This window comes from Urocitellus parryii, unplaced genomic scaffold (genome assembly GCF_045843805.1).
Source record: "Urocitellus parryii isolate mUroPar1 unplaced genomic scaffold, mUroPar1.hap1 Scaffold_114, whole genome shotgun sequence".
In the NCBI taxonomy this organism is placed as follows: domain Eukaryota; kingdom Metazoa; phylum Chordata; class Mammalia; order Rodentia; family Sciuridae; genus Urocitellus; species Urocitellus parryii.
Genome location: NW_027551871.1, coordinates 99,954 through 106,816, shown reverse-complemented (window position 1 = coordinate 106,816; position 6,863 = coordinate 99,954). Strand labels below are relative to the sequence as shown.

Below are 6,863 nucleotides of genomic sequence, written 5' to 3'. Positions count from 1 at the left end.
CAGGATGAAATTGACCAAAAGTAAACTGTTACATTGTGTACATGTACAAATAAATAACAATGACGCACGGGCGCAGCCGCCGCTCGGGCCCGGCCCTGGGGACAGGGCGGGCTGGGGGCGCCCCAGAGTGCTTGAGTCGGGGCCCCGCTGCAGGCAGGCGGGGGCCGGGCAGGGCACCCTCCCCCCCCCCCGGGGGCCCGCAACACTACCTGGAACCGCCGCGGGAGCCAAACAACTGGGCGAGGGGGGGGCGGTGACGGGGGGTGTCGGGAGCGGAGATCCGAGTGAATAAGAAAAAAGTGGCTACTCCCCCTCCCTCGCTCCTCCTGCCCGCCCCCACCCCACCCCAACACATTTTTTTTTTCTAAAGAGATCACAAGGAAGTCTTGGTTTAAAAAGAAACAGAAACATACACAGGGGGTTGGTGAATGGTGCCGACCGCGGCCATCGCAGTTGGAGGCTATTTTTTTGGGGGGTGAGTAGCGTCCATGGAGTTACTTTGCTCCCACTCCTAGCGGCACCAGCTCGAGTCTGGCGGGCTAACCGTCCCCAGCAGGAGCGCGGGGCTGGGGACGCCGCGGGCACGGCCGCCTCCCTCGCCACGACCCCGGATGGATGCGCGCCCCCCGCCCTCCCGCGCCGGCCCCAGGAGCTCCTGGTTTCGGGAGCATCCTTCCCGCGCCGGCCCCCGCCGCGGCGCGTAGCCGAGGGCAGCGCCCCTCGGGAGGGCACCGCGGAGCAAGATGGAAGAGAAGAGGCGAAAATACTCCATCAGCAGCGACAACTCGGACACTAGTGACAGTCACGCTACATCTGCATCAGCATCAAGATGCTCCAAACTACCCAGCAGCACCAAGTCCGGCTGGCCCCGGCAAAACGAAAAGAAGCCCTCAGAGGTTTTCCGGACAGACTTGATCACAGCCATGAAGATTCCAGATTCATACCAGCTGAGCCCGGATGACTACTATATCCTGGCGGACCCGTGGCGACAGGAATGGGAGAAAGGTGTGCAGGTGCCCGCCGGGGCAGAGGCCATTCCAGAGCCGGTGGTGAGGATCCTCCCACCGCTGGAAGGCCCCCCTGCACAGGGATCCCCAGACAACTCTGCACTTGGTGAGGGCTCCCAGCCTGATTGGCCAGAGGGCAGCCGCTATGACCTGGACGAGATTGACGCCTACTGGCTGGAGCTTATCAACTCCGAGCTCAAGGAGATGGAGAGGCCCAAGCTGGACGAGCTGACGTTAGAACGTGTGCTGGAGGAGCTGGAGACTTTGTGCCACCAGAATATGGCCCGGGCCATTGAGACGCAGGAGGGGCTGGGCATTGAGTATGATGAGGATGTGGTCTGTGACGTGTGCCGCTCCCCTGAGGGTGAGGATGGCAATGAGATGGTCTTCTGTGACAAGTGCAACGTCTGTGTGCACCAGGCTTGCTATGGGATCCTGAAGGTGCCTACAGGCAGCTGGCTATGCCGGACGTGTGCCCTGGGAGTCCAGCCAAAGTGCCTGCTCTGCCCCAAGCGAGGAGGAGCCCTGAAGCCCACCCGAAGTGGGACCAAGTGGGTGCACGTCAGCTGCGCCCTGTGGATTCCTGAGGTCAGCATTGGCTGTCCAGAGAAGATGGAGCCCATCACCAAGATCTCACATATTCCAGCCAGCCGCTGGGCTCTGTCCTGCAGCCTCTGCAAGGAGTGCACAGGCACCTGCATCCAGTGTTCAATGCCTTCCTGTGTCACTGCATTCCATGTCACGTGCGCCTTTGACCATGGCCTAGAAATGCGGACTATATTAGCAGACAACGATGAGGTCAAGTTCAAGTCGTTCTGCCAGGAGCACAGTGATGGGGGCCCACGGTGCGAGCCTACATCCGAGCCCACAGAGCCCAGCCAGGCCATTGAGGACATGGAAAAGGTGACTCTGCGCAAACAGAGGCTGCAGCAGCTGGAAGAAGACTTCTACGAGCTGGTGGAGCCGGCTGAGGTGGCCGAGCGGCTGGACCTGGCTGAGGCGCTGGTTGACTTCATCTACCAGTACTGGAAGCTGAAGAGGAAAGCCAATGCCAACCAGCCGCTGCTGACGCCCAAGACCGATGAGGTGGACAACTTGGCCCAGCAGGAGCAGGACGTCCTCTACCGCCGCCTGAAGCTCTTCACACACCTGAGGCAGGACCTGGAGAGGGTTAGAAATCTGTGCTACATGGTGACAAGGCGCGAGAGAACAAAACACGCCATCTGCAAGCTCCAGGAGCAGATATTCCACCTGCAGATGAAACTTATTGAACAGGATCTGTGTCGAGAGCGGTCTGGGAGGAGAGCAAAGGGCAAGAAGAGCGACTCAAAGAAGAAAGGTCACGAAGGCCCTAAGGGCAGTAGCCCTGAGAAGAAAGAGAAAGTGAAGGCTGGGCCAGACTCCGTGCTGGGGCAGCTGGGGCTGTCCACCTCATTCCCCATCGACGGCACCTTCTTCAACAGCTGGCTGGCACAGTCAGTGCAGATCACAGCAGAGGACATGGCCATGAGTGAGTGGTCACTGAACAACGGGCACCGTGAGGACCCCGTTCCGGGGCTGCTGTCAGAAGAGCTGCTGCAGGACGAGGAGACGCTGCTCAGCTTCATGCGGGACCCCTCCCTGCGACCTGGCGACCCTGCCAGGAAAGCCCGGGCCCGCACCCGCCTGCCTGCCAAGAAGAAACCACCACCGCTGCAGGATGGTTCGCGGACAACTCCAGACAAAGCCCCCAAGAAGCCCTGGGGCCAGGAGGCAGGCAGTGGCAAGGGTGGGCAGGGGCCACCTGCCAGGAAACCACCACGGCGGACGTCTTCTCACTTGCCGTCCAGCCCTACAGCTGGGGACTGTCCCATCCCAGCGGCCCCCAAAAGCCCCCCTCCACTGGCTCCTGAGACCCCAGACGAGGCAGTCCCAATGGCTGCTGACTCGAATGTGCAAGTGCCTGGCCCTACGGTGAGCCCCAAGCCCTTGGGTCGGCTCCGGCCACCCCGTGAGAGCAAAGCCACCCGGAGATCACTGGGTGCCAGGCCTGATGCTGGGACAGGACCGCCTTCTGCTGTGGCCGAGAGGCCAAAGGTCAGCCTACACTTTGACACTGAGACTGATGGCTACTTCTCTGATGGGGAGATGAGCGACTCGGATGTAGAGGCCGACGACAGCGGGGTACAGCGGGGTTCCCGAGAGGCAGGGGCTGAGGAGGTGGTCCGCATGGGTGTACTGGCCTCCTAATTCACCCTACCCCTGTCCCAGGTCCTGCCCTGGTCCCTATAAGGCCTCAGCCCAGTCACAACTGCCATTTCCAATCTCTGCTGAGTGTCCCAGACCCTTGAGGCTGCCACTCTGTTGTGGTTTTATTTTTAATATAGAGAGTTTTGAATTCCACACTGTTGTCTTTCCTCTGTGCTGGCCTAGGACATTAGGATTCCTTCCATATCTCTGGCCACAAGGACCATACCAGGTCCTGTGTGCCACCTCTGTCCCGGCCCACGCAGCATTGCTGGGCTTCTGGTTAGATGTAGGCAAGGTGAAGAAGCGCTCAGGACTCAAGCCCGCTGCCACTGGGTGACAGACTGTCGTTTGGGCATTATTTCATGGCAGATGGGCCAGCCCAGGGCCTTCCCCACCTTGCCCCCAGATCACACTGGGGCCCATAAGGGGGGGGTCCTGCTGCACTCCACTGATCCCCAAGGAAGTATAATAAATGATAACCCAGCCAGAGTCTACTCACTGTCACAAGCACAACGAGTTTATAAGAGAAAGCACTGAGGGGGCGCAGGGGGCCCACTGGTTCCTGACCAACCCACATCATCTGAGGCCTGCCCGCCTACCCCACCACCCTCCCCTCCCTTGCTGCTCTGCCCCTGCCAGTGCCCAGCCCAGCAGCTCTGGGAAGGGGTTCCCAGAATCCTTCCTGAGCTGTTCATTTACTCAGGGGACTCCCAAACAGCCAGCCACCAGTGCCGGTGGAGGGCTCCAAGGGAGGGCCAGTGCCCAGCCAGGGGCGTGGGGCTCAGACCAGCCCACTGCAGAGAATCACTCTGGGGCTCCAACTTCCTTCCTTCGGGGCCAGTCTCGGCTAAAGTCTGGTCACTCCCACGTGGAGCTGGCCAGACCAGACCGTTTGCCTTTTCAAGTTTCTTAGTCCTGCTAAAGATGAGCTTCTTCCTCGGTTTCCTTTTGGAAACACCTCCTTCCAACAAGCAGTGGGATCCCGGGGCCAGAGCAGGCCAGTGTCGGCCTGCTGGGGCTGGTTGAAGTCTTGCTGGATGTTCTCCTGTACCTGTGTCCCTTGGCGCCTTAATCCTGTTCCTTGTACCCCCATCCCACCCCACCCTGCCTCACCCCACCTTTCCTGACCTCTAGGTCCCAGATAGTTGCTCTGAAGAGTTTTCCGTGGAGTGGCCCCAGGGTGATAGCTCAGGGAACAAACATAAAAGGAATTCCGTGAAAACTTTTTTTTTTTTTTTTTCCTCTTAACGAATTACTCCTGGGTCACTTCCACCACTGGTAAAGCCAGAACTTCTCCAACAAGAACCTTGCAAAAGTCCAGTGAATCAGTCGAATCATTCTATGGATGCCAAAGAATATTTTGACCATAATACAGCACAGTCTGAACCTGACAACTTGTCACTGGGACTTTTTTTTAAATGGAGTTCTTTAGCAACAAAGTACAGAAACACGTTCATTGCGCACACCCACGGAGAGCCCAAGGTCCTTGGAGCAGGATGCTTTGCTGCTGCTGCTGCTGCTGCTGCTGCTACTGCTACTGCTGCTGCTCTGTACCTGGGTGTTGGATTTCAGACCCTGGGCTGGGCCACTGTGAGCATTCCTAAACTCTGAGACTCCCAGGGGAAATCCTGACTGTGAAACCAGCGTGGAAACCGTCTTTACCATGTGGACCCTCCCACCACCCCCCCGCACGAATACACAAAGAGCAAACAAGCAGGATGGGGAACAACTTAACCTTCACCCCTCCCCTGACTCCAAACTTAACAAGGTACGACAGTGGCATTGTCATCAACACTCAATCTCGTGAATTTTAGCAAAACCGGAAACAAAGAATGACTTCAGTTCAGAGGATCGGGCAAGTTTGTCCAGTCCGAGTGGACTCTTGAGGGAGTGGGTGGGCTCCAAGGTTCCTGGGCGTTGGGATGGCATGAGCTACCACGTAGACTTAGTCTGCCTGCCCGCCTTGGTAGTAGTGACAGTGCAGTGTTAGCATGGGCATCCCAACCCCAGTCTCTGTTTACTGCCTTTGAACAGACCTTCCTTCCCTGTGCTTCGGGTCACTTCGGGTCGCATCCTTCTCTGTGGCGGACTGCCTGGTCTGGCCCTGGGGCGAACAAAGGGGTGAGCTTAAAGAACAACCAAACTCTGCCAGGGGTGGAGCACCAGTCAGGCTCAGGGTTCAGCAGTCTTGACACTTGCCCCGACCCGTTCACTCCATCTCGGGGCAGGGTCTGGACTCTGAATGGAGAATCAAGGGGTGAGTGAATTTTAGAAACATCTAGCCTCTTGCCCTGGGGCTGGCCTTGCTTCTAAGCCAGGGCCTAGGCTGGGCATGCAGATAGGGTGGCTGGCATTTCTTCAGGAAGCCTCTGCTAGTGATGGCCTCTGGATTCTGGCCCCTCTTCTCTGTTGGCTTTTGCTTTGGACTAGACTGTTCCTGGAGTCTGTGTCCTGGAAAGCCCAGAGTCTCTGGGCCAGTCGCTCCCAGGCCAGGCCCTAGAGCAGTCTTTACCAGGCAGCTGACTCCACCTCCAGGATGTCCACCAGGCTCCAGGGAGGACAAAGATGCCAGTCTCTCCTCCCTCCTACTCCCAGTGGCTCCCAGTTTTCCCCATTAGCCACAGCCCCTTCATTCATTCTTTCTAACCCACTATCCACAATGGACAGGGCTGTGTTGCCCTCTGAGACCAAGAAGGTTCCTTTTCCAGACCAGAGGCAGATCTTTTTCTTGACCACGTCTGCCCACATTCATAGCTCCTCCTCAGGGAGGCAGAAGCTGCTCCGTAAACTCATTCTGGCTATATAGTCCCCCATTCTCACAGTCCCGCTGCCTTCCACCTCCTTCCCTCTCATTATGTGACAAAGGATAATGTGCAAGGAAAGTATTTTTATGTATTATAAATGTATTTTGAAACAAATAAGGAGAAGAAAGGTAGAATGCTCATTTACTTTCTTAAATGAGCTCTGATTTTGTGACGGTATATGAGTATTTGCAATGTAAGGGACTCAGCTTCTTTGGAGAAGTCACCCAGGTTTCCAGACGTGGGCATTGGACCTTAGTGGTGTGCATGTGTGCCAGAGCATGTCTTGTGTCTCCGTACATGCACATCTGGGTGCATTGCAGAGAGTCGCACCATGGGACTTGCTGGGGCAATTCCTAGAGATTCAACTGCCCGATGCTAACAAACCCTGGCAGCAGCTGGATTTGGCATTTCCTTGCTCACTGCCAGATGTGGCCAACCTCTGGCCATACTCAAAATTCTGCAGAATGATCTGGATTCCTGTAGCAAGGCCCTTGGGGAGGCCACTCTCCAATGTCCCTGGCCCTGCTGGCCACATTGGCCAAAGAGCCAGGGCTGGAGTCTGGGACCTTTGGTTGTTCTTTAAGGCACTTCCTTCCGCTTTCTCCCTCAGATGCACACTGTGTGCTCCAAATCGTTTGGGGGGTGGCGGTGGGGGGGGTGATATGAATGTCACAGGAGGAGACACCTTCTGTCTTTGTTTCAAAGAAAGTGATGTGCCATTTGTTAATATACAAGAGAAATATTGAAAATATATTGAAAAGAGCAATTTTAAATTATTTTTGGCTTATGTTGCAATATTTATTTTCTTGTATTAGAAAAGATT

The 6,863-nt window shown here is 56.5% G+C and overlaps 1 pseudogene; it reads left to right on the top strand.

The window, feature by feature from the left end:
* Positions 1-383: 383 nt before the first annotated feature.
* Positions 384-3,389, top strand: LOC144251587 (E3 ubiquitin-protein ligase Jade-2 pseudogene; annotated as a pseudogene).
* The last annotated feature ends 3,474 nt before the right edge of the window (positions 3,390-6,863 follow it).